The sequence below is a fragment of the Melozone crissalis genome, unplaced genomic scaffold (genome assembly GCF_028551555.1).
Source record: "Melozone crissalis strain CALT ecotype California unplaced genomic scaffold, PUWL_Pcris_2 ptg000027l_1, whole genome shotgun sequence".
NCBI classification, from domain to species: domain Eukaryota; kingdom Metazoa; phylum Chordata; class Aves; order Passeriformes; family Passerellidae; genus Melozone; species Melozone crissalis.
Window position 1 is genome coordinate 5,290,693 of NW_026535805.1, and position 10,217 is coordinate 5,300,909.

The 10,217-nt window shown below is 48.7% G+C and overlaps 1 protein-coding gene across 2 annotated transcripts in view; it reads right to left on the reverse strand.

Annotated features, from left to right (window-relative positions):
- TRAF5 (TNF receptor associated factor 5) overlaps positions 1–8,271 on the reverse strand; it is a 23,337-nt gene extending 15,066 nt beyond the window's left edge. For both annotated transcript variants that reach the window (XM_054280159.1, XM_054280160.1), the window contains exon 1: positions 8,218–8,271. The gene's annotated coding sequence lies outside the window, so the exon portion shown is untranslated. The remainder of the gene's footprint in view (positions 1–8,217) is intronic.
- Between the last annotated feature and the right edge of the window lie 1,946 nt (positions 8,272–10,217).

Consider the following 10,217-nt stretch of genomic DNA (forward strand, 5'->3'; position numbering starts at 1 on the left):
ATCCAGGTTGTTATCACAGATTTGATCACCACTCATGGTCAAGAAGACAAGATCCCTGGTCCTGCTGCCCAGCAAATGGGGCTGAGAGCCCAGCTCCTGCCAGGTTCACTGCACGAGGGGAGCGTGAGGCTCAGCCATGCTCCAGGACTGGGGTATTCCCAGTAAAAAGCACCTTCCTCACTTGCCAGCTTCCATGTCATACATACAACAGGGCACAGAAAAAAGGTTATGCACCTACCTTTCTGTAGCTCTAGTCCACCTCTGTTGCTTTACGCTAAGACACTTGGGAGGGACAAGGCTGAGAAGATGCCCTGTCCCTCCCTCTAAAATTATCTACCTTTTATGGTAGATCAGAACTGTCTTAAGCACAGTGGGAAAAGTTTTGTCAAATTTGGATGTCTAAGATCAAGCCACTTCATTGGGAGGTAACAGGCAGAAACAGAATGGAGGGGAATGCATGCTGCATTAAAACAACCCTCTCTAAGCTGCCTTATAAACTATTAAATTTATGAACAGATTAACTGCTTCCAGTACTTTTGAATTAAGTAACAAAGTTGTATGATTTACTACTCTAAGGTCCTCCAAAACTCCACTATTTTGGGGACAAAAAATATATGCCCCAACTCAACACACAGAGTGGAAGAGCTAACAGTTTCCTAAAGAATGACTAGAAGTATCTGTACAGTCTGAGATACATATTTAAGATATAGCAAGCTATAGGGAGCCATGTGGAAACAGGAGTTGATGACATCTGACATCACTGGGGGATCATCCTTGTCCCTTCCAGCCCATGGAGAGTCAGAACATTTTGACTGCTGACAACAGAACACACTGGCAGAGTGCCCATGTGGGAGAGGCACCCTGGCTGCACCCTGTGTGACCCTGCAGCACAGAGGCTGAGGAGGGAAGGATCCCCTGCTGCACCAACACAGACCCACTGCCAGCACTCAGGGCTCACTCCCCCTTCACCTGGCAGCGAGGGAACCTCAGGAACTGCTCTGCTCTTGTCCCAGTCACTTACAAGCTGCAGGGCAGTGACCAGCTGGTACCCAGGAGAGAGTACTTCTAACAGCAACCATTTCCTATTGGATATGTGCCTGAGCACCCCCGGGGGATGTTGCTGCAGAGGACAGCAAAATAAACATTTTCTTTTGTATACAGACACCACTATGCTATTGAAGTTCCAACTGTAATATTACCTCATCCTCAAGGCACAGTAAAGCCTTACTAAGCAAGCATCAGTGTGCTCATGTCCATAGGCAAATTTTCACTGAGCAGAGTAAGACAGTAAGGTTTCCTTTGCACAGAGGTACAGTCAAGCATTACAATGAATTCCCATAAGACTAGAGTGCTTTAGGGTTTTAAGACACCGGTTACAACACTGCATTTAAAAAAATTTTTAAAAATACACTCTTAAAATTAATGAAGTGTGTCTGGTGCTAAAGCACCTTTTATTTTATAGCCAGTTTACTTATTTCCTACATCTCCTGTTTTCCCTGGATGTTCTAAAAAGAATTAATTAATTAATTTTGCATTATCAAGAAATCTATTTCTAATCAACAGAATACTGTTATGTCTTAAAATAACCTCATCCACAGCTGGAAAATAAACTTGCCATCACTTCTGTGGCAATTCCTGAATGCTTTATCACCTTCCCAAGCACCAAGAGAAATCTCAGTAAGAAGGCTCTGCCTCTCACCCTTACAATATCATGATGCTACTTCGCCGGTTCAGGAGGTGAACTTGTTCCCTGAGACGTTTCTGGGTCTGCAGCCTTCCCCCAACCCCTGTGTGCCAAGCCCCTGAATAGCCCTTCAGAAATGAGAAATAATTCTGGTAAGTTAAGCTGCTGCCAGCATTAACAAGACACATTTTGGTAAAGCCATACCTGGAAGCTGTAGCTGGTCCTCAATGGGGAGAAAATGAGAGAGAGACAGAGACAGAGAGAGTCTACCAGCGTGAGCTTTGTGGTTAGCATAGCAGTACAAGCATTTTAAAACAGCAAGGGAGTGGAAATCCCCCAGAGTAGCTTTGAAAAGATCATGCATAAAAATGTTTTAGAAGTGTTAGGATACAAGGCAAGCCACTGAAAAGCATTTTGCCTTACTGCAATGATGCAGGGACTTCACATTTACCATCTGGAGCAACACCAGGTTACCAAGGACGTTTGTCACTGTCGGAATCCAGGATGCAGAGTAGATTTCACCTTCTACCAAACTGGTGAGTGATGCGATCAAAGAAAAAGTACAAGGGCAGCAGGAAGCACACAAGGACATGAGAAACACCCAGGTCCAATCCTGGGGAGCCCTTTGCAGTAGCCTTGGCAAAGGCGTGTGAACCCACCCATTGCAGGAAGTGAAGTGGCAGCTCACAGAGGAAGCAGCACTGGCTCGGTCACATCAGCTCATGCCACAGGCTGCACAGGCATGAGACACTCAAACAGAACTCCCAAACTGAAATAAAATCCATTTTAAGAAAATAAACATTTTATTTGGTTTTGTAAGAATTTAAGTGACCATAAACCCTAATGGTTTTGTAGTCCCAACTTAATTGTACACTCAGGATTCTTGGCAGCCTCCATCTCCCTCTTTCTGCATCAGCCTCCCGCCCCAGTCCAAAATGTGCTGCCCTCGAGGCAGTGCCTTAGGCTCCATCTCTACCCCCACTCTTTCCTTATCCTCCTCTGCCCTCTTCCTTTGCTTTCTGGTCTCTTGTTTTCATTTTTTTTTCTTTCTTTCCTAAAGTAACCTATTATATTTTCTGTGAAAGCATTAAGTTGTAAGTCTCCTGTTATTTAAAATACTAATTTTCCAAAGAAAGTGTCTATTCTCATTTGTACTTAATCCAACATATAGCCTCTTTTGCCTTTTCCCAAAGCATTTCTAACTTATTTCAATTTCCATCTCCCCTCCAGGAGGTATCTCAGCCTACAGCACATTTTCCTGAACCTTCCATGAAGGTCTGGAACAGACAAAGCATTGCATCATGAAGTCAGTGGCCAAGGGAAAGGCACCAATTTGCAGGCATGCTGCTTCTTTATGGGATCAATTAAATTGATTTGAGTTGCATTTCTCAGCACAGCCTAAGCTCCCTTCTACAGTCAAGCTTTTTAACCCAGAAGGTGTCCTTTCATCCCTGCCATCAGCACCTGACACCAGAACTGCACAACAGCTTGTACACAGGCTTCCCTTGAGCCTGCCAGCTCTGAGGGAAGGGCACATCCAGCTGGATTCCTCGGGAGGAGGCAGCGCTGCAGAAATTGTAGTGCTCTGCAAGCACAGCTCCAGGAAGCACCATCTGCTTCTGGGAAGCTTTGGGGAAAACCCCAAATGGAGAAGTTGAGTGGGAGCAGGATCTTAATTTTAAACAGTTTGACTCTGCAGATGAGTAGAGAGCAGCAGGGCAGTGTTACTGCTTGTGAGCAGCCCTGACCTCCTCCAGCAGCAAGCACAGTGCTGAAACCCTGACCAAGCTTCAAGCAAATTCAAGGGGATGAACTCAAGTGAAAAGGCAGACAGCAACAGCATTTAGGAAACAGAATGTAGGCAGAGATAGAAAAATGCAATAAAGAAACAAAAGTTACTAAAAAAAATAACAGCAAGGGACAGAAAGCAAGACAACTAACAGGCTTTAATTTTTTTATCTTCTAGTGTACTGAAGCCAAAGTGAGTCATCACTTTTCCTAACAAATAATTGGCCATTACAAATTTTGCAGAACTAGGTCTTTGGGGCTTCCAAATTCACTTCTCTTTCTCTGTCCTATAGGGACACACTATTCAGGACTTCAGCTGATTTGATCACTCTGTTGGTTTGGCCATGAATATCTGTTTAAGGTACAAGAGATCCTTGGTTTAATTTGCCACACCCAGACCCTTTGACTCAGTCTTTATAGAAGACTTTACCAGCATCTCCACAGAAATCTATGAATCAACTCAATGGTTATTCATCTGAATTAGTAGGATGAGCTCAAAAAAAATTTTAAACACATATATATGTCTGATGACATGTAGACACACATGTTTCTAGCCAGAGCTGTCATTGAAAATGCAAATGCTAATGTAAAAACCCAGTGCTCTCAGGGACCCCATGAACTTGCTGTTGGGAAAGTGGTGACAGCAAAGATTATCACCATTTTCTTTCCTTAAAATGATAAAAAAAAAACTCAACTGGAAAAAGGATGTGTTCTTAAAAAGCCCTTCCCATGAGGACAGGCTGGAGATGCACAGAGGTAAGAACCAGGGGTAGTGCTCTCCCATGGCCCCTTCTCCAAATGCAGTGGGCACTGGAAAGCTGTGCTGCTCTGTCTGAGCATGCTGCCACAGCCAGGCAGCCACAGCATTTTTTTGTTTCTTTCATAGGGCCACATTCCAGTTTCAAGCACATGGATGTAGCAGACAAGACTGTGAACCATATGGTCTTAGCACAGGTCAGACCATTTCATGTCCCACAGCATCTACTTTGGGAAAAACTGCTTTGCAGATGGTTCCTAACCTTGAGGTTTGGTTAATCACTAGGTGATTTGCATAATAATAGTAAGTAACTTTTGTATTTTGATATAACCTTCTGCAAAGTAAGTTCACAGCAACATATTTTGCATACAGAATCTCTGTGTGCAAACATCAGTACATTACAGACAAAAACTTGCTTTACAGTCCCACTCCCATAGACAAATATGCTTAACTACAGAGCACTGTGGCCAATCCCATCTCAAAATCACTGTGGTTTAGGTGCAAACAGTTTCTCACACACTTGTGTATTTGTTGCAGTATCGAGCAGGGGAAACTGGAAATTTTTGCAACATTTTTATTAACAATACAGCATGAGTCAAGTTTCCTCACTTTCCTGAGCCCAGCCACACGCCAGGGTAAAGAGGTGAGCTTCTTTCCCGGGCTGAGGGAAGACAGTGGAACAACCACACACTTGCAGCCCAAACTGCTACTGATAAGGCACTGATGACTAACAGTGTGGTCATTAACCCTTCAGTTATTGCCGAGAAACTTGGACAGAAAAGCCCCAGAAAGCAAAAGAAGAGGTTCTGAAATCCTCCCCCTGGGGTGCAGTCCCAAGGGCACGCTGGCTGTAAGGTGTCCCAGCCAGAGTGACCAGGTGACCCCACACTGGCTGGGTCCTGCAGCAGCACCCTCAGGCTGCCACGCTGCCCTGGGCAGGGAATGCTCCCAGGAGCTGCCCTGGGCAGGGAATGCTCCCAGGAGCTGCCCTGGGCAGGGAATGCTCCCAGGAGCTGCTCTGGGCAATGAATGCTCCCAGGAGCTGCTCTGGGCAGGGAAAGCTCCCAGGAGCTGCTCTGGGCAATGAATGCTCCCAGGAGCTGCTCTGGGCAGGGAATGCTCCCAGGAGCTGCTCTGGGCAGGGAATGCTCCCAAGAGCAGAATGTCTGCGAGACAGCAGAAACCACCTGAATCCCTGAGCCACCAGCAGCTGCCTCCTCAGGATCAGGAGACCAAGAGAACTACAACTCACATAGACTCCCTGAAAAAACAGAGAAAGGAGTATCTCTCCCCAGCCAGGTGATTCCTGATGATGAATTATGTCTATTTATGCAAAATCAAAGGGTCAGACAAAGAGCTGAAGAGGACAGAGGGCTATAGGGTAACTTAAAGGTGGGGAAAATAAAGTCCAGGGGATGAAGCACCCTACAAGTCTGCACCTGCCCACTGAAGGGATTTTGCAAAGTGACCCAAGCAATACGAGGCACAAAATGAAGAGCTCCTGCCCTGTCCCACAGCTTTGACAGCTGCGTAAGAATTGCTCTTCACTTAGGGAGCCTGTGTGGTGAAATAAAGAACTGTCTGGTTTCTGCCCTCTGCACTTACCTGAATTCCTTTTGTCCAAGTCTACAAGAGCAGCTTTCTAGCTTCAAAATCTCATCCCCTCCTGGCTGTGATTCCTTACCCTCTCAAAACTCCATTAAATATCCTGTGAGCACCACAAGCTTTTCTTTCTTCTTCCACGGTGTTACTCTGAATCTTATCTTTCAGCAGCTTACAACTCTTTAGTTTCTAACCCTAAAGTTTCCTGGGAGGTTCTCACATATGTGCCCTATCGCTGCAGACCATCTTCCACACAGGCTGAACTCTCAGCCCCTCCTCTGATGTCTGGGCTGTGGATGATGGCCAGCCCAGAGGCAGCACCAGGACCCCAAGCTTGCCCTGCAGCCCTTCTGCCCAGCCTGGCACAACCAGACTCTGTTCCACTCAGCTCTGTGACCTTCATCTCCCTCTCAGGCTTTAAGTGTTAGATCTTCACAATACCTCACCAACTTCTCCTGCTTGGTGTCTCTGTGTGACACAGTATTTCTGGTCTGCTAACACAAATAAAACTGCCATCCATCACCATCATCCTCTGGTTTTCATTGAATCAAGGGTTTGGGTTGGAAGGGACCTTAAAGATCATCTCATTCCAACCACCTGGCCATGGCCAGGGACACCTTCCACTAAACCAGGTTGTTCAAAGCCCCATCCAGCCTGGCCTTGAACACTTCCAGAAATGGAGAAAACACTTCCAGGAATGAGGAAAACACTCATTTTCAAACACCTGTTTCTCTTGAAATGTAATATTTTACTCATTTATCCACCCTGTGTGCTGCCACAGGGATAATTTTTCTAAGCCACAGCTACAACCACATCACTTTTCACATCCCTCCACTTTCCCACTGCACCTCTTCACTTTCAAAGCCTGTTCTGGTCTCCCTCCACTTGCCTCTGCATCACCTCCAATGATATAAAGGTTCCCTCTCTGTTCAAGCAATGATAACAGGCTCCACTGCCTCCTTGTCATGTATTTGAGCAAGTGTGTGCTGGGAGGGCAGATTTTTTTTTTTGAGAGATATTAGCAGGCTGTTCTACTTCAAATCTCTTCTCCAAGATCTCCTTTGCCAAGCAGCTGGGAACAACTGGCTTCTGACTATCAAGGTGATCCAGAGGGTCCCACTGTCTCCTATTGCTCCTGCACGCAGGCAGGTCCCTCCCTCCTGACTTGAAACTATGAACTGCCTTCAGCCAAGGGCTGCAGTTCAGCCTTCTGCTCACACAGAGGGGTCCTCAACCACAGCAAACACTTCTCTGCACAGCAGCAATAAAATAATCAAAGCTAACAGCAAAGGAAGTTGTCATGGGTGGTTTTAGGCTGAGCTCAACACATCACCACCAAACCTCATGCTCAGCTCTAAAGCAATAATACAACACAGTCCTCAGAGAAAAGAAGATGATGTGAAAAACCAGCCATGCCCATGCTCATGCATTCCAGACCACCCCAATTTTACCTTCATCGCTAAACCCGCATGCTCTGTGTGCAATCAGCAGGGGAGTTTAAAAATACAACTGTTTCTGCTGCCAGCCTGGAGATGTGCCTGACCTGAATACACCCAGCTATTTTTAGCACATCACTGCACTCCTTTCAGCCATCCCGTATTTACAAAACGGAAGTTATGAGGAAAGTTGTTCTTGGCTGGCACCGGGAAGGCACAACCAAGCTAACAATAGGCAAAGCAATTCAAGAAGTGCCAACAATAGGAGCTCTTCATTTTTCCTTCTAAATATGAGGAGTGTTGAAAGCGTTTGGTTAAAGCCTGCTGCGCCTCGAGATGCTCCCAGAGTGCTGTTAATCAGGAAAAATCAGAAGACCCCCTGCACAAGCACAGAGGGGAGATTCCCTCCCTCCAGCAGCATTCAGCTGACACCAGCGGGGATGCTTGTTACAGGTCCCTGCAGTGTGAAAAAATCAGAGCTGCAAAGACATTCTTCATTCATCCGAGCAGTCCCGGCTTTGTCTCCTTCCCAGCCCCCAAAATTTCGGCCCTGCCTCAGCCTCTGGGGCGGGCACCGGGCCTACCTTTCCCTCCGGCACCCCGGGGGCGGCGGCCGTGGCGCATCCCGGGCAGAGCAGGGCTGAGCCCGGCTCTATGAGGGGAGCCCCGCGCCGGGGCCGAGGGCTCCGCCGCACCTCGCACAACTCCCGGGGCGCCAACTTCGGCTGCGCGACCCGGCCTCCTCTGGAGCGGAGCAGCCCCGGCCCCGTGCAGACCTGCATTGCCCCGCGGGGCTGGCAGCGGCACTTCAGGGCTGTCACCCCCCGCCCGCCCGGCCGGCAACCCCGCTGCCGCCCGCGGGCCCGGCCCCGCTCCCCGACGCGCCCCGTCCCCTGTCTCTGTCCTGTCCCGGCGTGTCCCTCGGCCCCGGCCCGCCCGGCCCGCCGCACCTGTGCCGGCGCTCGCCGCGCTCCGAGCCGGGCCCGGGGCCGCCGCTGCCGGCGGTGCGGGCCCGTGCGGGGCCGGCCCGGCTGCGGGGGCGCGGCTCCGTGCGCGGCTCCGGCGGGCGGGGGGCGAGGCTCGGACGCGCTACTGCCGCCGCCCCCGGCCGCCGCCACCCCCGCGGGCGGGAGCCGCTCTCGGTTTCATGGCAACCCCCGGGCGGGGAGACCCCGGCAGCGGCGGCACCGCCCCGCTCGGGCAGCGCCGGCGGCACTCCCGGGCTGAGGGAGGGAGCGGCGGCGTCCCCCCGCCTCCTGAGGGACGGCAGCGCCGGGAGCCGCGGCTGGGGAAGGCTCCCCTCCCGGCAGCCCACCCTCAGCCGCCGCCGGCCCCGGGCTCTGCACACCGGCCCGCAGCCCCCGAGGCGCGGTCAGGGTGGCAGAGCCGTGCCCCGCAGGCCGGGGAGTTTTCCAGGGGCGGCGGCGGGGCTCGGGCGCAGCAGCCGCTGCCTGCAGGGAGGGCAGGTATTGCTCTTTCATTATTTACACCTGCGGGACTGAAGGAGCGAAACAAAGCCCCTGCTAAATAGGCAAAGGACGTGCCACAAGCCTGTTATTATTTGCTATTATTATATTACTGATACGTGCCGGGACTGCTGGCTAATGGCCCGAGACGTGCCGAAGGGCTCCTTAACAAGGCAGGCAACGCCGCCCTCCTCCAGCCAACAGCGCCGATGCGAGGGCTCTGCCGCCTGTTCCCCATCACCTGCTGCTGCACTTTGTTCTGTCTTTCACATTAAACCACTTCTAGGAAAACCAGTCTCTAAGGAACATTCCATCCTAGCACACGCACAAAAGCACTAAGGCTGACAAAAAAGGAAACAATTGGGTCACTTTATCTGGATTGTCTTCAAAGGAGCTCTAAAACCAATACTAATGAAATAGTTTCAGAAAGATTCGTCTTTTGCTAAAATGACTCAGAATTGTCACTCCCGAGGGAGTCAGTCCATAGTGCATTGAGTCTGGGAGCCCAGCAAAGGCATTACTATGACAGACACTTTACAAAACACTCCTTGCAAAAATTAGGTTGGTTTTATTTTTTTATTAGCTTTTAGGAATATCCTGATTAGTCTGGGTCCGACTTGCCGGAAGTTCACAGGAAGATCCGTCAGAACAACAGGCATTATATTTCTGTAATTAAATATTTATAAGTTTAAATGAATAGCTTAGAGCTGGGATCAGGTTCCCAAGCTGGTCATTGGCTGCACTATCCTCCCAGTGCAGAATATAATTCCCCAGAACACTGCTTTGTGGGGATGAATAAAACCATCACATATCAGGGTGCAGACATTAGTTTAAAAATACCTCTTCACTTAAGGCTCAGTGAGCCTAACAGGATGCCTAGTGTGCATTAAGACAAAGTTGCATCCTTGAAACTGCAGTAGAGATCCCAATCCCTGAATCTCAGTGCTTCCTTTTGAGCCAATCTAAGGGAAAGCTGTCAAGTCAGTAACAGCAACAAGAATTTATTGTGCTGCTAGAATTCTTTCAGTGTACAAAACTACACTGGAAAAGAGCTTTAAGATTAAAGAATTAGAACTAAAACGTAGCAGCCTTCACTAGTGGTGAAAATGAAATAATCATTTTCCAAAGTTGTATTTCAGAATTAATTTTGAGGATGTCTGTTCTATAAAAGGGGGCAGCTGCTAATTAAATAGTCCAGACACTGTTGCCTGTATATTTTCTCCTCCCTACCTGACTGTACATTTTTCACACCTAATTCATTGGCAATGGACTGAGTAGTGTTAAAGAGTTCATGTTTGCCTTTATCTCATATACAGCTGCCCAGGATAATAAAGCAGATGTCTATCTCATAAATGCCTGGCTTTAACTCACTCTGAGAAAGGCAAGCTCTACCTCAGCCTCAGGAAAAGCTGGAGGCTCACCACGTTTAGCAGGATGACTGAGCTGTATTCAGTGCTGTTTACAGTGCAACATTGCTGACTTCT